Source organism: Heteronotia binoei, chromosome 4, assembly GCF_032191835.1.
Source record: "Heteronotia binoei isolate CCM8104 ecotype False Entrance Well chromosome 4, APGP_CSIRO_Hbin_v1, whole genome shotgun sequence".
Classification (NCBI taxonomy): Eukaryota; Metazoa; Chordata; class Lepidosauria; order Squamata; family Gekkonidae; genus Heteronotia; species Heteronotia binoei.
In genome coordinates, this window is record NC_083226.1 from 153,479,534 (window position 1) to 153,502,218 (window position 22,685).

The 22,685-nt window shown below is 44.1% G+C and overlaps 1 protein-coding gene across 1 annotated transcript in view; it reads left to right on the forward strand.

The window, feature by feature from the left end:
- The window catches only part of PLCXD3 (phosphatidylinositol specific phospholipase C X domain containing 3), a 139,471-nt gene that overhangs the window by 73,934 nt on the left and 42,852 nt on the right, over positions 1 to 22,685 (forward strand). The window lies entirely within an intron of this gene.

Genomic DNA, 22,685 nt, shown 5'->3' on the forward strand with positions numbered 1-22,685 from the left:
TATATCTCCTATTAAAGCTGTTTAAAAAAACAATCTATTTCCAGGAACTTGTCCATGGCATTAAAGGAAGTATTACTGGATATCCTTGTGTCAGAGGTGATGACGTTTCCAATGTGTTGTGTTCCCTCTAAGCTGAGTTAGTGTGAGCTAGCTCACAGTGTTTTAGTCTCTGGCTCACACATTTTTGCCTTCGCTCAGGAAGGATGGCCCCAGAGCAAACTAATTTATGCAGTAGCTAAATTACTCACTCACAACTTTAATGCCAGTAGCTCATGAAGTAGAATTTTTGCTTACGGGACTCCACAGTTTAGAGGGAGCATGGGTTGTAGAGAGTGAAGACTGGGTATGTATTTGGTCATTTCAATAGCATTTGATTCTACAAAAGCTCCCTTGGATATTTGATCTTCTCGGGCTAAGTGCTGGAATATCTACCCACTATGAAAGCAGTGGATTTCTGCCAGCCGAGATATCTGTTCTCTGTTTGCTGTACCAAGCCATATGAAAGTGCTTGTTTCTTTTGGTCCGGTTTCAAGCAGAGGGGGGAAATACATCATTTAATCAGACCACATTTATTAGTACTTTGATTGGGCAGGCAGAGATCGCAAAGTAAAGTTTCTCGTTCCAGCCAGTGCATCAGTCAAAGCGGCATGTTCTGTGAACTACCATACAACTAAGCAGCATTTCAACCTACTTATTAGAGTAATTTATTTTGAGCAATTTTTAAAATGACGCAGTGTTGAGCGACCTACTGCCAGTCTCTAGATTCTTTTTTCCCCCCTCCTCTGGTATGCGAATGCTGTGGGAAGTAAAGCTGACAACTTTCTGCATTATAAACATTGAAGATTCTTCGTAACATGCATAAATTTTGACAGACCAAATTAAGACCAAACCAGGCAAATATTACCCCTCTCCCCAAATTGTGCAACCAGCATTAAGAGCATCTGTAAGTAAATGTTATTGTGGTAGAATATCAGAATGCAACCGTTATCTCAACCATATATGCTGCAAATGGGAGCCACAACACAAAAAAATTATCTTATTTTTTTGTAGGGTTGATAAATCCCCCCTGGAAACCGGTGGTGAATGAGGAAGAAGGATTGCCAGTTCCAGGTCGGGAAATCCCTGGAGATTTGCGGGTGGAGTCTGGGGTGGATAGGGACCTCAGTGAGGTATAAAGCCTTGCAGGGGTGTCAAACACATGGCCCAGGGGCCAAATCAGGCTCCCAGAGGGCTCCTATCAGGCCCTTGAGCAACTGGCTGTCATCTGCATCCTTCTCCCTCTCTTTTGCTTCCTTCTGCATAACAGCTTGCTTTGCAAGGCTTGCTCACTTGCACAGGAGCTACAGAGCAAAACCTCTATTTCTCATTGGGAGGAAGGGGGGGGGAGACAGAGCTTGTTTTTCCAGGCTCTCTCAATTGCACAGCAGAGCTACTGAGCCAAGCCTCCCTTATATTGTCTGAGGCTCCTGGGGAAGGAATGAAACAGCCAGAACTTCCTTTGCTCAGTTCCTTGGACTCCATGGGAGAAATACAAAGAAAGGACCTTTAAGACCAACAAGTGCTAACATTTTAAGCATGTTTTAAGGTTTAAAAAATTAATTTTGTTTGAGGTGCTTTTAATTTGAGGTGTATTGGATTATTGAGGTGTGTGGGATGTGTGTTCTTTTAATGATGGGGTGTGGGGTGGGGAGAGGTTTTATGATCCCATGAAGGAGCAGACTCCCTAACTCTGGACTGGGTAAAGAACATCCAGCCAGCTAAGGTGGGAAGGGTTAAAAGGGCTGAACATCCAATTAACAGTGTTCAGGTGCTTTGATTCCCCTGCATGAAGCAGGTGGAGAGTCAGAATCAGCCTTTGTTCCACAAGCATCCACAGTGGGAGATGCAGAGAAAATGTCTGTATTATTAAGGTTAGCTTAGAGGTGGGTGGCGGTCGCAGCCAGCAGGGGAGGAGGCAGGCAAACTAGGTGGTTGCCTGGGGCACTGGGAGGAGGTGGGGAGCCCAATTTGGTACCCCCACCCTCCCGGCACCCTAGGCAACCACCTAGTTTGCCTAGTGGGCGAGCTGATCCTGCTTAGAGCTATGATTTTCCCTTCTCTTTGCCTTGATCACCTGTAACTAGAACATGTGATAGTCATTTCCCCTTGTCTCCTGCTCTAGTTTGTAAACTCAAGTTAGCAATACAGAGCAAACTGTGTTTCCTATTCCTCCCTATGCACCTGGCCCTCATTCATGCATGCGCACGTTGATGTTGTTGGGACACTGCTCTTTGTACATGCTCAGAGTTAGTCTTTACTATAGGTCCCCAAACCACTGATAAATGTGGTAGGCTGGATTTAGTTTGGGGAGGTGGCACTAGAAGAACGTGTTTACAGGCATGAACACATGCAAACCTGGAGTGGATTTCTGACATGATCATCTAATTTTTTTGATATGATTTCTGATATGATCATCTAATTTTTTTGTTAGCTGTTTTTCTATTCCATTTCCATGTGATCTCAATAAAGTCTCTTCCTCCAATTTAATTGTTTTTACTTGTGCCTTTGCTAATGGCACTAATGGGCATCCATCTGCCCTGTCCTTTATTTTAGGGCCAGATTATGCACTGGATAGACTCATGCATTCAAGCTGTTCGTGGACTGTACTACTTTAGATTGTAAGGGTGCATATTGGAATGATTGTGGGGAAACCCCTCTTCTCCTTTAGAAAATCTGCATGTCATGAAGTAGAAGAGGAAGTTGATGATGATATTGGATTTATATCCCACCCTTCACTCTGAGTCTCAAAGCAGTCACAATCTTCTTTACCTCCTCTCCCCCACAACAAACAACCCGTGAGGTAAGTGGGGCTGAGAGAGATCTCATAGAAGCTGTCCTTTCAAGGACAACTCTTGCAAGAGCTATGGCTGACCCAAGGCTATTCCAGCAGCTGGAAGTGGAGGAGTGGGTAATCAAACTCTATTCTCCCAGATAAGAGTCTGCATGCTTAACCATTACACCAATCTGATAGGGATAGAGTTGCCAACTTCAGACTGGGAAATTCCTGGAGGTTTGGGTATGGAGCCTGGGAAGGGCAGGGGTTGGGGAGAAGAGGGACATTGTCAGGGTATAAGGCCAGAGAGTCCACCCTGTAGACTGGAGAGCCAGTATGGTGTAGTGGTTAAGTGTGCGGACTCTTATCTGGGAGAGCCGGGTTTGATTCTCCACTCCTCCACTTGCACCTGCTAGCATGGCCTTGGGTCAGCTATAGCCCTGGCAGAGGTTGTCCTTGAAAGGGCAGCTGCTGTGAGAGCCCTCTCCAGCCCCACCCACCTCACAGGGTGTCTGTTGTGGGGGAGGAAGGTAAAGGAGATTGTGAGCCCTCTGAGACTCTTCAGAGTGTAGGGCGGGATATAAATCCAATATCTTCTTCTTCTTCTAGACCAGCCATTTCATCCAGGGGAACTGATCTCTGTAGTCTGGCAATCTATTGTGATACTAGGAGATCTCTGGGCCCCATCTGAAGGCTGCCATTCCTAAACAGGGATGAGCGAAGGCTCTTCTGCCATGGTGTGTTCTTTGTGAAGGGCTGAAACACAGAATCTCCTCATCTGTAGCCCGAAGAGCTGCAATCCAGCAAAAGCTGGAATCACATGATTCTTCAGGATGTATTACCTGGCCATTAATTATACCAGCAGAGACTTCAGAAAGTGGAGCATGATAATTTTTAATCCCTTGATCTTCTAGGCAGGGTGACTATGAATTCAGCTTTTGTTAACTATAAAGCAGGGGTGTCGAAATGATTTGTTACAAGGGCCAGAATTGACATAAATGAGACCTTGTTGGGACGAACCATGCATGTCATAAAATGTAATGCCAGGTAGCAGAGAGATAAACTTTATAAAGGACACAGACAAACACAATTAAAGATTTTTTTTTTAAAAAAAACTTAAAACATGCTTAAAACATTAACACTTGTTGGTCTTAAAGGTGCTTCCTTTGTATCTCTGCCATGCGATCCAGGGAACTGCGTGGAGGAAACTCTGGCTCTTTTTTTCTTTTCCCAGGGGACCAGGAGGGGGAGGAACCTCAGCCAATAGAAGGAAGAGCGGCTTGGCTCAGTAGCCTGACAAAACAAGCTATCCCTCCTCCCCTCCACCCCAAGGGAGGAGCCTCAGACAATGGAGAAAATAGAGGCTTTGCTCTGTAGCTCCTGTATGATTGAGGAAGCCTGGCAAAGCAAGCTATGATGCAGAAGGAAGCAAGAGAGAGGGAGAAGGAAGCAGACAACAACCAGTTGCTTGGGGGCCTGATTCGGCCCCTGGGCCACATGTTTGACACCCCTGCTATAAAGAGCCATTTGTTTGGCGGGGGGTTGTGTGTGTGTGGATAATACCATATTCAGCTCTAAGCAATATACATTGAACTTTGTGTATGGTGGAATTTTTGGAACTGTTGAAAAGAAAACATCCAAAGCTGTGTGGTATTGCCTTTCTTTAAAGTACCGAACCTACAGTCTTTTGTAAACAATGACTGCAGAAGATTACAAACAAAAAACCCCAACGAAGTGGCTTTTCTTTTTGTTATGCTTGTGCGTGCGTGTTTTACTGTTGGGGTGAGTGACACAGTTATGAAGAATTAAAATGCAGAAAAAGCCTTTCTCACTTCTGTGTTGGCATTGTGCCATTTGCACATTGTGTTACTGGCATACTTTAATTAGCCCTAGTTCAGACGCTATAATAATTGTCGAGATTTTTGATGCACTTGTTATTAGGAAGATTTGCAGGCTTTTTCAGGGCACATTTGTTCCTGAATATGCAGATGTCACTAATGCACGGCATGGGTACAGCCGATAAACAATTGACCATGCAGAGACCGCAGTCCATCTCCTGCTTTGTAGCTCCAGATCCCAAGGTCACTCCCTAAAGATTATGCACTACTTTCTTTCACATGAATTGAAACAGGGGCATAGGACTATGTAGCTGTCTCTGCTGCGTGGAATAACAATAGAAAATGTGTAAATGGTTTCCTCTTAATTCTCAGTTTAGCCTGCTCTCTCTAAGAGCAACATCAGGTGTTATACATGAAGCTGCTTTATACTGAATCAGACCCTTGGTCCATCAAAGTCAGTAGTGTCTGCTCAGAGTAGCAACAACCTTCCAGGGTCTCAGACAGAGGTCTTTCACATCATCTACTGACTGGACCTTTTAATTGGAGATACTGGGGATTGAATCTGCAGCCTTTTGTGTGCCAAGCAGAAGCTCTTCCACTGAGCCACATCCTGACCAACCCTAGGGTGATCGGTTGTCTCACTATAGTGGGAAACCTGTCTTCCCTTCTCTTGCTGCTGCCCACTGTAGCAGCAGGAGAAAAAAATGGTGGGGAAACTGATGTTGCAGCATCACTGTGACAGCCTTTCCAGTGAGAACTTGGAAGTGACATCATCACATTGGCACAATATTCTATTATTCCGCATCCTAGAGCATCGCGCCAACATCCTGACATCTCTTCTTGCACCATGGCATCAATTTGAATGGGCATACCCCCTAAAACACCTGCTGCTTGCTACCACTTGGTTGGCAGGATATAAGAGAGAGAAAGAAAGGGAGAAAGAGAGAAAGAAAGAAATCTTATGGTCTTTTGCCTCTGCTATCAGCTATAATGTGTACTGCCACGTTAGTAGGGTAGCCAGCTCTGAGTTGGGAAATACTTGGAGATTTGAGAGGTGGAGCCTGAGGAGGGTGGGGTTTGAGAAGGGGAGGGATTTCAGTGGGGTAGAGTCCACCTTCGAAAGTGGCCATTTTCTCCAGGTGAACTGAGCTCTGCCACCCAAAGATCAGCTGTAATCCCAGGAGATCTCCAGACACCAGCTGGAGGCTGGCAACTCTGCCAGTAAAGTTTGGCATAGTGGTTTCCCTTGAAATAGTTTTCTTATCATGATTTATTTCCATAATAGAAGGGAGATAATGAGAAGCTGAAGCAAATGAAAAGCAAAGTGTTGAAGCCTTCCATAACCTGGGGCTCTTTACTACCACTACGCACCCACCGTTTCTTACTGTGATCATATATATACAAAGAAGAAGACTGCGGATTTATACCCTGCCCTTCTCTCTGAATCAGTCTCAGAGCAAATTACAATCTCATTTATCTCTTTCTCCAACAACAGATACCCTGTGAGGTGGGTGGGGCTGAGAGAGCTCTCACAGCAGCTGCCCTTTCAAGGACAACTCCTACGAGAGCTATGGCTAACCCAAGGCCATTCCAGCAGCTGTAAGTGGAGGAGTGGGGAATCAAACTCGGTTCTCCCAGATAAGAGTCCGCGCACTTAAACCACTACACCAAAGTGCTCTCTCTCTCTCTCTCTCATCTATCATCATCTACCTACCTACCTATCATCATTGCCTCAGAATACTTAGATGGCACAGAGTTGCCAACTCTGAGTGAGTGAGGAAAGACCTGGAGATTTTGGGTGTGGAGGAGGCAGGGTTTAGGGAGGGGAGAGATATCAGCATGCTACAGTGTCATAGAGTTCATGCTCCAAAGCAGCTATTTTCTCCATGGGTCTTGGTTGTCTGGAGATCAGTTATAAAAGTGGGAGATCTCCAGGCCCCACCTGGAGGTTGGCATCACTAGATGGCAGGGTTCACAGAGAGCCATTTAAAATATACATACTTTCCCCTTCATTCCTATGAGTTGCTCTGACCCTAACCCTATTTTCTCTCCCCCCCCCCCCGCAAATTTACACATAAACACACTAAATATTACTGTGTATCCCAAATAAACAATGGTAAATGCTGTATGTAAATATGTCTGATATGAATAATTCTGTTAAGGCTTCTAAATCTGGATTATTATTTTTTTAAAAAATAGAATGCCAGATTTTGTCATATTCTGGAATTATTTACAGTCTTGGTAGAACCTATTATTTGCACAAGGAGAGAATGCAAGAAACACAGAAAGTCTTCAGGGAGTCTAAAAATATATATCCAAGCCTGCCTTGCTTTGGGGAAGCACTGAACAGATTGCACTGAGGGAAAATTGCAATGGAAAAATAAGCCAGAGATCTTTAAGGTCTCTTTCGACAATAAACTGCAGTAATTGTCACGAAGGGCAATTTTTGTTCAGCAATTTTGTAATCAGACAAACTACTTCAAAGGAAAAAACTCCTTCCCAGTACAAAACTCTATCAAGTATTATTGCTTGAGATAACACAAATCAAGTTCCTGGCAGCCCAAAGATCAGAGGAATTTCTTGATTCCACCTTCGCTTTTACTAGAAAATGAATGCATTTGCTCAGTGAGTAAAGCCTGATAAATATGACCAAATATGAAGATAATCAACATGTGGAGAGGAGTGGGATCATACTCCACTTTTGTGTACATTAAGAAGTCTCAAAGCAGCTCACAATCACATTCCTTTCATTTCATCACAGTCACCTTGTGAGGTAGGTGGAGCTGAGAGAGTTCTGAAAGAATTGTGATCCAAGCTCATCCAGCAGACGTCCTGTTGGCAAAGGGGGAAGCAAACCCAGTTCTCCAGATTAGAGTTTGCCACTCTGAATCAACTACACCATCCTGGTTCTCATGCTTGAATGCTTAGGTTTTCTCCATGCAGCCAATACAAATCATAAGTACCACGTATGATGGTGGCAGTGGTATGTACTGTCACATCATAGCCAACTTGTGGTGATCTTGTAGGGTTTTGAGACAAGAGACAAATAGAGGAGGAGGAGAGATAATGGATTTATACCCCGCCTTTCACTTGGGTCGTTTTCGCACTCACCTTCCGCCGGCGTGACCCCCCTCTTCACCGCGACCCCCCCTCTTCACCGCGCAGGATCTGCGCGGATTTCGCACTAAACGCTGCGGAGCAGCCAGAAAAGCCGGAAGCTCCCTGCGCAAAAGCCGCTCAAACTGAAACCGCCAAAAAGCAGTTTGGCGTTTGCGCGGCTTTTGCGACGGGAGCTTCTGGCTTTTCTGGCTGCTCCGCAGCGTTTAGTGTGAAATCCGCGCAGATCCTGCACGGTGAAGAGGGGGGGTCGCGCCAGCGGAAGGTGAGTGCGAAAACGACCTTGGAGTTTCAGAGCAGTTTACAATCTCCTTCTCTTCCTCTCCTCACAACAGACACTCTGATAGGTAGGTGGGGCTGAGAGAGCTCTTTTGAGAGCTGCTCTTGAGAGAACAGCTGCAAGAGCTTTAGCTGCACTGGTGGCAGTTTTCATTTCAAGTTGGACAGGAAACAGTCTTCCTTATCGATACTGTCAGATCTCCCAGTGGCCTTTGATATATGTGACCACTCCATTCTTATCCACTGACGTGAATATTAAGGCTCTTTTGTGGGTTCACTCTTTTTTTGTCTGACCAGACACACCAGAGGAGCTACTGCGACTTCATGGCTGGATTACTGCAATGAGGTCTATATGGGGCTGCCCTTCTAGACAGTCTGGAAGCCTGATTTGCTGTGAGGGGCTGGTGCTGGGAACATATGTTGCCCATTTTGAAACAGCTTCATGGGCTGCCAGTCTTTCTTCAGGGTTCAATTCAAGGTACTGGTTATGACCTTTAAAGCCCTTCACAACCTGGGACCCATACATTTGAAAGGCCATCTCCTTCCATATATCTCTGTGCTCCAAATGCAGTCATCAGGCCAGGGCTGCTGACAGCCACTGTGGCCCCCAGGCGAAGATTCCAGCTGTCCCCCCCCCCCCCCATATGACCCTGATCTAAACCAAATACCATAAGAAAACAAATCACGTAGCTTGCTGTTACCATGAATCTATAATAGCAAATGTTCAGAAATGTAGATAAGGCATCATCTGGGCTCTTTAAAGATATTTTTAAATTGAAATTGTTGTTGGTTTTTAACTTGTATGTTGTTTTTATAATACATGTTGTACATCACTGCTCTAGAACCGGGGCGATTAATCAAGTTCAATAAATCATCATTGAATGGGCCTGTCTGTCCATCTGTCCTTTTTGGCAAGCATGATCGGAGAACAAAGCTTAGATACGCAAAACTGGCTGCCAAAATCAGGGTTGTATAACAGGCAACTTTAAAGGAGAGAAGGAGGGAAGGATTTGGGGCTTGTTTTATCTTTGGTTTTAGCTGTTATTGTAAGCCACCTTAAACCAAAAAGAATGGTGGAATAGAAATGTTTTAATAAATAAATAATACTAACCTGAGTGACCCTGTTTCACTTTCTGCCATCTGATAATCTGCAGTCCGCCAACAAGAAGACCACCATAGATTTATACCCCGCCCTTCTCTCTGAATCAAAGTGGTTTACAATCTCCTTTATCTTGCTCTCCCACAACAGACACCCTGTGAGGTAGGTGGGGCTGAGAGAGCTCTCACAGAAGCTGGCGTTTCAAGGACAACTCTTGCAAGAGCTATGGCTAACCCAAGGCCATTCTAGCAGCTGCAAGTGGAGGAGTGGGAAATTAAACCCAGTTCTCCCAGATAAGAGTCCACACACTTAACCACTACACCAAACTAGCTATCTTGGGCCACCTAGGTCAGGCTACCACTTGAACATGTGTGAAATAAAAGACCTAAAACAAAAGACCTTCAAATATACACTCCAGCAAACAGTTTCTGAATTAGAATTCATTTGCAAGTTTTATTCACCATCTGTGTTTGAGTAGGAACTTTGAATTCCTCACTCACTAGAGGTGTGAATATATTGCCTATTCCACAGTTTATGCATGTCAATTACTTAGCAATTTCTGTTGGATTGGTTTATCTTCCTCTGGATTTTATGTTAATCCTCCTTTGCCTGCTTAACAAGGGTTTAACAACTCTTAGTGAAAGGATTACTCTTTTTACTAGATCTCATCTCATCTCATCTCAAAGCAGCCTTTCTTGGTAACACCTCCCCCATGGAAGCATTGACCTAATGGATATACATTCCCATGAGGTGAGATTTGTTAGGATCATGATGTTGGGGACCCTACAGCATAGTGGAGGCGATGCCATCTCCTGGCTCAGCCAAATGGGATCATTTCAGTTTTGCTCAGTTCCCAGAGGAATAATATAATCAAATGCTGGGAATTGCCCAGGGAGCATCGTTGCTGTTAATGATACGTTCCACTTAGTTAAACTAATGGGGCACTAAAGCAGGTGTGAAAATGCTTCCGGTCATATCCGCTCTTGAGGCTTGTTGATCTGAAATGTTTATGTCTTTCAAACTGGCTTCCAGCATGGTGTAGTGGTTAAGCCTGTTGGGCTTGGATCTGGGAGACCCAGGTTTGAATCACTGCTCGTGCCGTGGAAGCTTACTGGGTGACTTTGGGCCAGTCACTCACACTCTCTCAACCACACTCTCTCAGGGTTCTTGTGAGGATATAATGGAGGAGAGGAGAATGATGTAAGCTGCTTTGGATCTTCATTGGGGAGAAAGGCGGAGTATTAAGGAATTAATTCACAAAACTAGAATAAAATAATACTTTATAGCAGCTGAACGTCAACTCTAAGCAATGGTCAACAGGGGTGGAATTCTAGCAGGAGCTCCTTTGCATATTAGGCCACACATCCCTGATGTAGCAATCCTCCAAGAGCTTACAAGGCTCTTTTTTTGTAAGTTCTTGGAGGATTGGCTACATCAGGGGTGTGTGGCCTAATATGGAAAGGAGCTCCTGCTAGAATTCCACCCCTGACAGTCAACATAGTCAATTCCTAGGGTTGCCAGCTCTGCATTAGTTCTTGTTGGTAAGGATAACATTGAGGATCCCCATTGTGGAGAAAAACAGGGCATAAATATCTCAAGCAAAATTTAAAATAAGTAGGATGCCATAAGAGAAAAGGCCGTCTCTTCAGTCCATCCTCTGCCTAATTTGGGAGGCAGATCTTAAAAGAAGATCTTAAAATGCTCATCTAGAATATGATGGTCCATCCAATACCTTGGTCCCTGAAAAGAGCTTCTAATGAGAACTTCAGGCTTTTATCCATGTACTTGGCAGATTCATCAACCAACATTTTTAGCTGATCAATCAGTAGGGGTCAGTTTTAATTGGCGGAGGCAATTTTAATCAGCGGAGTGGTGAGTTATTGGCACATTTATTTTTCAAGTCATTTGGGCTCTCCTGTGTAGTATGTAGGAAGCTATTTGCATGATTGGAACGATGGCTGAAATGTCATTGGAAATGGAAGTGAGATGAGTCCTTCCTAAGAGGTCTGTGGAGGGGATAGAAATGAATGAGCAACGTGAGAGAAACAATTTATCATGTGGTGATCATATACAGAGTTGCACAGATGATGCTGTTTTAGGTAGAGTCAGACCACAGGCCTGTCAGGGTTAGTGCTCTGTGCTCTGACAGGCAGCTGCTCCCCAAGATCTCTGCCGGAGGTCTTTCCCATCATCTACTACTTAGACCATTTTCGCAGACAGCTTACCTCGCAGTCACAATCCTGTTCCCTCTGCAGCGTCTGTCAGATTTCCCACCATCTGCGCCAGAGTTACAGGAAGTGCTGTGGCTTTTGCATAGCAAACGTAAACTGGGTTTTAGCGGTTTACGTTTGCTACGCAAAAGCTGCGGCACTTCCTGTAACTTCGGTGCAGATGGTGGGAAATCCGACCAGATGCTGTGGAGGGAACAGGATTGTGACTGCGAGGTGAGCTGTGTGCGAAAACGGTCTTAGTCATTTAAACTGGAGATAACAGGACGGAACTTGAAACCTTCTGCATGCCAAGTAGTTGCTCTACCATGGAGTCATGCCCCTGCCCTATTCAGGAAGCTATATGCATGATTGGGGTGATGGTTCAAATGTCTCCAGTCGAGATGTGCATATGAGAAAATGGAATTTTAATTTTGGATTAGGAAATCAGCAATGACATGAGAATCACTTTAATAAAATATTGGGAGTATGGTTATCATTAGAACATAAGAAAGCATAAGAGAAGCCATGTTGGATCAGGCCAGTGGCCCATCCAGTCCAACACTCTGTGTCACACAGTGGCCAAAAAAACCCAGGCACCATCAGGAGGTGCATCAGTGGGGCCAGGACACTAGAAGCCCTTCCACTGTTGCCCATCCCAAGCAACAGGAATACAGAGCATCACTGCCCAGACAGAGAGTTCCAACAGTACACTGTGGCTAATAGCCACTGATGGACCTCTGCTCCATATTCAATTTTAATTTAACTGGAACGTCTTTTTGGAAATTTTGGAACCATGCTGCTAATATTGTACTAATCATGCCCTTCCCAACCCCCCTATGTTGCATTAAGATGGGGGGAAGCGAGAAAGAAAAGCCCTCGAGCATTGTCCCTGTCTGCTTGAAAGCATCATCATTCCATAATTCCTTTGAATTGGGCCAGGTCTATGGCATAGGAAATACTAAAGGGCTCATGTGACAGTGATCCCTTGTTGAGCACTGAAGAAGCAGGCACTAGATCTGGACTGTGGAGGCCAGGTCTGCTGCCCTTCATTTCCTATTACCTTTGGCTGTCTTGACCCAGCTGCAGATTTATCAGTCAGGCGACTACCTCAGCACATCTGATCTCAGGCTGTTGATGGCCCTGCCAGCTTCCCCAGGGCCATGTTTCTCTCCACTTTGACTGCCTGTCTGCAAAACAGTGGGAGAATGGAGGTGAGCTACAACTAGAGGCTCCTTACCAAGGCTCCTTAGCAACGTTTCACTTCCAATGGGAACTTGGATTGCCATGAGGCAGCCAAGCCTTGTGGAATTCTAAGCAGATTCTCAGGTGTAGTTGCAGTCCACCCTCCATTCTTCTACTGTTTTGCGGATGGTCGTATAAAGGAGAAGAAAGGAACATGACCCTGGGGCCACCAGCAAAGTTGTCAGTGGCCTAAATATTGAACCTGGCATGGACTGTTGCCCGGCAGGTAAGTCTGGGCTTGGTTCTGGACTTTGCCTCTGGATTCTGGAGGCCAGGTCTACCACCCATACTTTAAAGTGGCCCCTTAACTTGTCTGTGAGATACCTGCCATTTAAACTCTTTAAAGGACTATTAATTTCAATAGGGGTAGACCTGGCTGCCTCATTGAAAATCATGGCCTTTTAAAGAGCAGATGATCCACTGATGAACTGGGGAATGTTCTTTCCTCCCAAGACTTTCCCACCTCCCCAAGAGTCCTGAGTCTGATATTATTGGGAGTATTAGTACTGGAATTGGAGAGGCAGGAGTGATGTCAGATATTGCTGATCTGATATTTCAGGGGTGGCCAATGGTAGCTCTCCAGATGTTTTTTGCCTACAACTCCCATCAGCCCCAGCCAGAATGGCCAATGGCTGGGGCTGATGGGAGTTGTAGGCAAAAAAACATCTATGTTATTTGAAATAATGGGCATTTTATTGGGTTGGCAGTATCAAGATGTACACCCCTAGCCTCCAGCCTTTACCTGCTTCAAGGGATAGAAGAAATCCAGGCAACCCTTATTCAGACCAGATTCAGATGGGTAGCCATGTTAGTCTGAAGCAACAGAACAAAGACTGAGTTCAGTAGCATCTTTAAGGCCAACAAAGTTTAATTCTGGGTATAAGCTTTTGTGTGCAGGCACACTTCTTCAGACACATGCATAGATGCACGGACAGTGCCGGATTAAACCCTGTCGAGGCAGTCAGAATCTCAGGGGGCCCTCACAAATTATCTCCCAGTTGGAGCACCCACCCCACCACCTGCAGCTTCCTGTTGCAGCCTGCAGGCACCTTCTCAAAAGCCCCTTTTACTAAGCTGCGTGGGAGAGAGGCAAACTTGGCAATGACGCCAGCAGTAGCTGTACCTGGCAAGTTGGGCAAAGACAGGGGCTGGCTGTGCGTGCCGGCTGGGAGGACTGCAAGCAGGGGGAAAACCAGGATGGGGAGCCAGTCTGGGGCCCCTAAAGGCGTGGGGGCCCATAGGCCAGTGCCTACTTAGCCTGATTGTTAATCCGGCCCTTATGGACATGGAAGCCTATATGCAGAATTAAGCTTAGTTGGTCTTAAGTAAGCTTAGTTGGACTCAATCTTTGTTCTCTTATTTAGATCAGCTATTACTGTCATTTCATTAAGTGTCTGGATCAGGGTACAATTCAGTTGAGAACATCATTAGGTGGGTTCTGTCCAGGATGACCATGCTGTTCCCATTCATTTGGGTGGAAAAGGGCTTGAGGGAAGTGGCTTCTGAATAGATTGTGGCCAAAAATACCATTTACATCCAAGCCTAACTTTGTTCTTGAGTTCTTATCTCTAATAAACATGTTCTACGGTGAAACAGGCCTTTTGAAATTTGCTTTTGTGCTAAAGATTGAATAGCTAACTTTCAGTGTTCTTTTTTTTCTAATTTTGATATAGACATCTAGAATTAATTTATCTTGGAAGATTATCTGTTTTGCAAGATTAAAAAGACTCCCTTTCTTTACTTGAAGAATGGGTTTTAAAACTCACTGAGGTCGACACTGGCTATTCTGAGCAGATTAACTGCTGGGCTATAGATCATTCTGCTTTCTCCTATGTGACTTGGGAGAAAGAATTGGCTTTTAACCATTGATTTATTTTTGTTTTGGAGATTCCATGCAAACATTTTATGGTAGATAAACAGGTTCATTTTAACAAATGCTTTCATTTGATTGATAGCTTTTCCTGTGAAAATACAATTTGCATCACAGAAAGGTCTCAACTGAAATATATATTTTACTAATCACTGAAAAGATCTAGGAAGCAAAAGAAGAGGGAAATTAAGATGCATGTAAAGAGCGCATCACCCGAAGCAGAGCCACTAGGAGGTTTTCGTGTGTGTGTGTGTTTTAAATTAGGTTGCTATGAGTACCTTTTTGTCTCACTTATCAGGAACTATCAGAACATAAACCAGGGACATGGTAAGTCAGACAGATTCCCTGTTCTGTGTGCCATTAGAATTAACATATTGAGATGTTAACTAGGATTACGAGGGAAGGGTTGGAAACTGGTGGTAGTTTTGGGGAGTAGGTCCTTGGGGGGGCCAAGTGTCACGTGCGCTATGACATCACATATGCCATGCCATGCTATCCCTTGTGGAGGAAACTGGAAGTGATGTCACATCACTCTAGGAATTGCTGGAAACTCTATGGTAAAAACCATAGAGTGCCCAGCAATTCCTAGAGTGATCTGATGTCTGTTTTTTTTTCACTTCATATCATGCAACAACATATTTTTTTTAAAAAGATGCTGACACCTCCTCTTGGAGCAACAGTGGGGAGTGAATGTTGCTGGTAGGAAGTCTTCCACCACAGCTGGAGACCTGGCAACCCTAACTGTTAACACAAATCAGTATCTTCCTAGTCTTCAGAATCAGTTGATCTCTGAGAACCAATCCCATCCCATACAGAGAGGGGAGGGGACTCTACTCTGACTACAACCTCATCCTGGTGCTACCAGGAAAAAGGCTTTATGAGATGCCATCTCAATATTATAGAACTCTTTCCCTTTGGATGGTCAGGTAATTATATCATTTATGTTTTAGAAGACAGTTAAACATACATCAGGACATACAGCTGCCTTATACTAAAGCAGACCATTGGTCCCTCAAGCTTTGTATTGTCTGCTTGGACTGGCAGTGGGTCTCTAAGGTCTCAGATGGAGATCTTTCATATCACCAGATCCTTTTAACTGAAGATGCCAGGAACTGAAACATCTTGTATGCCAAGCAGATGCTCTGTCATGACCCATGCCCCCACCCAAACATCCTTTTCATTTAATCTCGACTGTTAGTAATGCCCAATCTGATGTTTTTTGTACAAATTGCAGAACCGTTTTGCTGTTTTTATTATTTTAAAAAACAGTGTTTTGACCTTGATTTAAAAATATTTCATTAAAGAAGTAGTATAGAATTTGAATATACAGTATGAATAAACCCCAGTCCTTGCTATAGATGTTCAAGCTCTGTATTTCTGCCATCTGAGCAACTAATTGCCAAGGAAGGCCACTGGGCTTTTTCTTCCCTCTGTGCTATCATGCTAATGTTTCATCCAGGTTTTTGCCATCTTCCCTCATGTGTGCCTGTAGGTACAGGCACCTACAACAGGCACCTTGTGAGGCAGGTGAGGCTGAGAGACTTCTGAAAGAACTGTGACTGTCAAGGTCACCCATCAGGTGCATGTGAAGGAGTGGGGAATCAAACCTGGTTCTCCAGATCAGAGTCCCCCACTCTTAACCACTACACCATGATGCCTCTCAAGCAGATTCTCAAGCCCAATTGAAAACCTGGCTTCCTCACAGTTTTCCAGCTGAATAAAATCAAACCGAAAACTGGCTGAGTCTGCATTGTGGCCTCTTTCTTTGGGTGGGCTGTCTGCCTCTTTACCTGTTGAACTATATATCTGTATCCATATGAAGGCTTCTAGTGTCCTGGCCCCACTGGTGGACCTCCTGATGGCACCTGGGTTTTTTGGCCACTATGTGATAGAGTGTTGGATTGGGTGGGCCGTTGGCCTGATCCAGATAGCTTCTCATGTTCTTATATATCTATATACGGCTTTTTTTGTAGCACACACCCCTTACGTAGCCAATCCTCCAAGAGCTAACAGTAGGCCCTCTATTAAGAGCCCTGTAAGCTCTTAGAGGATTGGCTATATCAGGGGTGTTTAGCCTAATATGCAAAGAAGTTCCTGCTACAAAAAAGGCCCTGTCTATATGTATATTAAAAGCAGACAGGAACGGGTATGTTTCAAATGAATGTTGTAAGAGCTACTCTAAGAAAGGTTTAATGTTTCTTCAGATTAAGAACATGAGAGGATCTCTGCTAAATCAGACCAGTGGCCCATCTAGTTTCAGCACACTTTGGCCAAGTCAGCTGCCCTGGAGAACCAACAAACCAAGTGTGGAGCTAGAGTCTGCAACCTATGGGTCTAGAGCCAAATGCAACTCAGTATGGAACCAAATATGGCTATTTTAAAAAGAAAAGAAAAAGAATATGTATAATATAGTGGGTTCTTAGGCACTGAAGAGGCAAGGTGGTAGTGATAACAAGCTCTTTATTATTATTATTATTATTAATTAATTATTATTAGTTTATTTCTATTCCGCCCCTTCCCCCTTTTGGGAAGCTCAGAGCGGGGTACAACAATTTAAATTAAGATCACAATAAAATCATAATAAAATCAACTTCAGCAATCAGTAAAGTGCAATAGGTTAGTTCAGCATGATGATATGAAGCAAGATAGTATAGCACCACAGTACAGTGGTGCAGCAGGCCATAAGGGCGTAGAGGGAGGCCAACTGATCTAATAGGTGGATAGATTGAGTACAGCATGGTAGGTGGCTGCACTAACAAGACTGAGGAATGGGGCCCGCTGGGCCAACTATATACAACACTGGGTTCCCATGCTAGCACTTTATTGGATCATTCAAACAGCAGGGGGCCCGTGACTGGAGCAGGGCAGTTGGGATTTGGAACCTACTGCCCATTGTTCCCAAGTCCCCAAGCTCAGTCCTTCAGGCTCCAATGAGCCAGGCAGGAACACCATTTGGTAACACATGGATTCACATACATAACAAGATGTAATCTAAAAGTTAAAGTGTGTTAGAGGGGTTAGTAGGATGCAAGAATAACCAGCATGTGAAGCAATGGCAGGAATTTTTTTTTTTAATGGGACTAAAGGGTTTATGTGCATATAACATAGCATGAATGTGGAATTCATTTGCTGTTGTCCCCTTTTCTGACTGAAAGTCCAGTGTTTTCTAAATGCTGATGTACTGGAAGTCCACAAGGAAGCCTTTAAAAGTTTATTTATGATTCTACAGGTTATCAAAAGAGTACTGGAATTCTTATTCCCTACTATACTGCCTATAGTTTGTTTTTTGGTTTTTTTGAGGGCAAATATTTTGTCTGCTCTGTAACCGGATACAAGAAGTTGGCACAATTTCTGCCATTCTTGGAAGAGGTTAAAATATTGTTTAAAGTGGAGGCTTGAAACTGTTTAAAGCTGTGGCACACATAGGATTGCCAACCTCCAGGTGGCATCTGGAAATTTCCAGCTATTACAGTTGATCTCCATATAGCCAAGATCAGCCCCCCTGGAGAAAATGGCTGCTTTGGAGGGTGAACTCTATGGCATTGGAATCCACTGACATCCCTCCCTAGGCTCCAGGTATTTTTCAACCTAGAGCTAGCAACCCTGGGTACACAGCTTATGCTGAGCACAGTCAGAAGGAAAAATGATGCAATTAAATTGTATGTGCTTAGAGGAGGAGAGCGACTCTCAACAAAGTTTATAGCTTGGGTGTTGTAGATTTTCTGGGCTGTGTGGCTGTGGTCTTGGCATTGTGAGACCTGACATTTCATCAGCAACTGTGACTGGCATCTTCAGAGGTGTAACCCAGAAAACTGGCATTCTCTCTTGGGTCAAATTGAGAAGAAATTGGTAGGCAGGTAATTTATATCTACTCAGGCAGGTGGGGTAGGGCTGAGTCATTATCTTATGGGAGCTTCCTGGGCTGTGACATGCTAATGGAGGAGCTTTCCTGAGGGGGATTTTTTGTATATGGATAGGCTAATGAAATTCTAATCTTATCTGTAGTGCTGTTGTAAGTTGTAGGGCATTTTGTGTTTTAGAGTTTATAAACGTTTACTGTTTTATAGACTTTTACTGTAAACCTGGTTAGTTCTAATGGTACTCTTTTCAGGTGATAAACATTGCCCAGGTCCATGATCAGGACTCCAAACAAACTCCTGGGCTGACTTTTTAGTTTTTCCACAAAGCGTGAGCCCCTTCCTGCAAAGATCATTAGCCTGCAACCTCAGAAACAGGGTTGCCAACCTCCCGCTGGGCCTTAGAGATCTCCCAGAATTACAACTGATCTCAAGACAGCAGAGATCAGTTCCACTGGAGAAAATGGATGCTTTATTTGGGGAGGGGGGTGGCCTCGGTGGCATTACACCTTGCTTATGTCTGTCCCCTCCCTAAATCCTAGACTCCATTCCCAAATCTCCAGGAATTTCTCAACCTAGAGTAGGGTTTCCAGGTCCGACTTGGAAATATCTGGGGACTTTTGGGGATGGAGCCAGGAAAAAGGTTGTGTCAAGCATGATTGAACTACAAAGGGAGTTCTGGCCATCATATTTAAAAGGGACCATGTTTCTTTTAAATGCCTTCCATTTATTGGAAATAATGGAAGCCAGCAGGAGTGGAATTCTAGCAGGAGCTCCTTTGCATATTAGGCCACACACCCCTGATGTAGCCAATCCTCCAAGAGCTTACAAAAAAGAGCCTTATATACTCCTGGAGGACTGGCTACATCAGGGGTGTGTGACCTAATATGCAAAGGAGCTCCTGCTAAAATTACACCCCTGGAGGCCGGTATTGAAGTCACAGTACATCATAAAGAAATGTATATAGAAATTTCCTCCAAAAGGGCACTGCAGTTCTTTGAAGGAGCAAGAGAGAAAGAAGATTGACAGAAGGCGGTATTTTCATATGAATGAACAGGCCTGGGTTTGCTAAAGATCATCAGACAGTTGAGTGTGAGAATAATATGCATAAACATGTCTGACCTGGCAGATTGAAAAGGTTACCATTGTAGCAAGATCAACGATGTTTATTGGGAAAGCATAATATAGACAGGCAGGAATTATTTCAATGCTTGTTTAACTACTGGTAAAACATGTCAAAAAGATTGAGAAATGGTTTATGCAGGCATGTCCTAGATCACAATAATGTGTGAACTTACAGATAAAATATACTATATTTAAAATGCAGGTTACATAGCCTAGTGAGAGAGCATCTGCTTGGCATGCCCAGGCAACCTGTGGGAGACTGAGGGGGGTTGACATGGGGGGCAATGGTTTGCTATCACTTCCAGAAAAAGTGAAACAGAAATAATGTCACACTGCTGTAGGAATCACTGGAAACTCTATAGCAAAACCAGGAAAGGGAGAGGGCTATGGCTTATTGACAGAGCATCTGTTGGGATGCAGAATGTCCCAGGTTCACTCCTTGGCATCTCCAGTTAGAAGGATCAGGTATGAGGTGATGTGGAAGACCTCTGCCATAGACCTTGGAGAGCAGACAATACTGACCTTGGACTGATGGTCCAATTCAGTATAAAGCAGCTTCATGTGCTCATATTCTATGATTTGTAGAGGGGACTGACATGGCTTTCAGGTATTTCCCAAAAGATACATCATACTGTGAGCAATGGCATTTTTAATTCTTCTCCCACCGGCTGCAGTAGGAAATGGGAATATGGAGCAGGGAATTCCCCACCCCCAGTGGGGGCCTGGCAGCCTGAAGAAGGTTCTAGGTTCCACTCCTGGTGAATTTAAAAAGGATCAGATTTGAAATCAGGTGATGTGAAAGACCCTGTCTGAGACCCTAGAAATTTGCTGTTAATAGACAATACTAACCTTGGTAGACCAATGGTTTGATATGATGTAAAACACTTTTGCATGTTCATGGAAGTTCTGCTGAATATGCCTGGTTTATGATGGCTCATTCATACATAAATTTCACTCAGTGCTGGAGTCATCATGGGTCAGCATCTGTTTCTGAACCAGCCTGGAGTCATGCTTTTGGATCCTTGTGGAATCCGCCATTGGAGCCCTGGATCTTTTTAGAGTATCACTCAAAACTGGGACCTCTGTTATGATCTTTTGTTGTTGAAAACATAAAATCCTTCCAACCCTGAAGAATTTCTTTATCATTTCACAAAATTTTCACTTTCTGTTTGTTGAAGTATTTATATCCCGATTTTCTCACCACCAGCTCCACACCCCCTTCAACAGCAAAGAAATTTGATATACATGAACAAAAAAAGAAAAACATGCATATATGGCCTTAGTGGGTCAGGAATCAATTGCTGGTTCATTCACAGGTACCACTCATGAGCCATGGGCTAAGAGCCAAAGGCCCAAGAGTCCTGTAGTTCTAACCCTTTAGCTCTTACTCTTCAGCTTGTACCTAAGGGCTTGCACCAGTGTGGCCATGCCTGAGCTTTATGGTAACCACAGGAAGAGGAAGGCAAACTTAGGCTGGATGGAACTTAAAAGATGCAACTTTTTAAAAATTACATTTTTAAAGACTCTTCTGCAGCACTGGAGATTAGCGCAGCCTAAGCCCTTTAATGGGTAAAAACATAATCCATCTCTTTGTATCATAATTGGACTGAAACATAATTTACAGTGAATAGCCCATGCCTTTCTTTCTCATCTAAAAAAGCCATAGGTTCGCATGACAGAGCTGAGTGCGATTTTATGGTTTTCATCGGGAAAAACCAAAATGGCAGCTATTCCTGTATCTTCTCACATTCTCCCTGGAATGCCTTTTCAGCATCTGCCCTTTTCAGCATCTGTCCATTACAGGCCAGTCAGTCTGACTTCAATACCGGGAAAGTTGGTAGAAACCATTATCAAGGACAGAATGAGTAGGCACATTGATGAACACGGGTTATTGAGGAAGACTCAGCATGGGTTCTGCAAGGGAAGATCTTGCCTCACTAACCTGTTACATTTCTTTGAGGGGGTGAACAAACATGTGGACAAAGGAGACCCGATAGATGTTGTTTACCTTGACTTCCAGAAAGCTTTTGATAAAGTTCCTCATCAAAGGCTCCTTAGAAAGCTTGAGAGTCATGGAGTAAAAGGACAGGTCCTCTTGTGGATCAAAAACTGGCTGATTAATAGGAAGCAGAGAGTGAGTATAAATGGGCAGTCTTCGCAGTGGAGGACGGTAAGCAGTGGGGTGCCGCAGGGCTCGGTACTGGGTCCCATGCCCTTTAACTTGTTCATAAATGATTTAGAGTTGGGAGTGAGCAGTGAAGTGGCCAAGTTTATGAATGACACTAAATTGTTCAGGGTGGTGAGAACCAGAGAGCATTGTGAGGAACTCCAAAGGGATCTGTTGAGGCTGGGTGAGTGGGCGTCAACGTGGCAGATGCAGTTCAATGTGGCCAAGTGCAAAGTAATGCACATTGGGGCCAAGAATCCCAGCTACAAATACAAGTTGATGGGGTGTGAATTGGCAAAGACTGACCAAGAGAGAGATCTTGGGGTCGTGGTAGATAACTCACTGAAAATGTCAAGACAGTGTGCTTTTGCAATAAAAAAGGCCAATGCCATGTTGGGAATTATTAGGAAGGGAATTGAAAACAAATCAGCCAGTATCACAATGCCCCTGTATAAATCGATGGTGCGGTCTCATTTGGAGTACTGTGTGCAGTTCTGGTCGCCGCACCTCAAAAAGGATATTATAGCATTGGAGAAAGTCCAGAGAAGGGGAACTAGAATGATTAAAGGGCTGGAGCACTTTCCCTATGAAGAAAGGTTGAAATGCTTGGGACTCTTTAGCTTGGAGAAACGTCGACTGCGGGGTGACATGATAGAGGTTTACAAGATAATGCATGGGATGGAGAAAGTAGAGAAAGAAGTACTTTTCTCCCTTTCTCACAATACAAGAACTCGTGGGCATTCGATGAAATTGCTGAGCAGACAGGTTAAAACGGATAAAAGGAAGTACTTCTTCACCCAAAGGGTGATTAACATGTGGAATTCACTGCCACAGGAGGTCACAAGTATAGCCACCTTCAAGAGGGGTTTAGATAAAAATATGGAGCACAGGTCCATCAGTGGCTATTAGCCACAGTGTGTGTGTATATATAAAATTTTTTGCCACTGTGTGACACAGAGTGTTGGACTGGATGGGCCGTTGGCCTGATCCAACATGGCTTCTCTTATGTTCTTATGTTCATAGTGACTTATTTATTTATTTGATTTGTATCCCACCCTTTCCCAGAAGC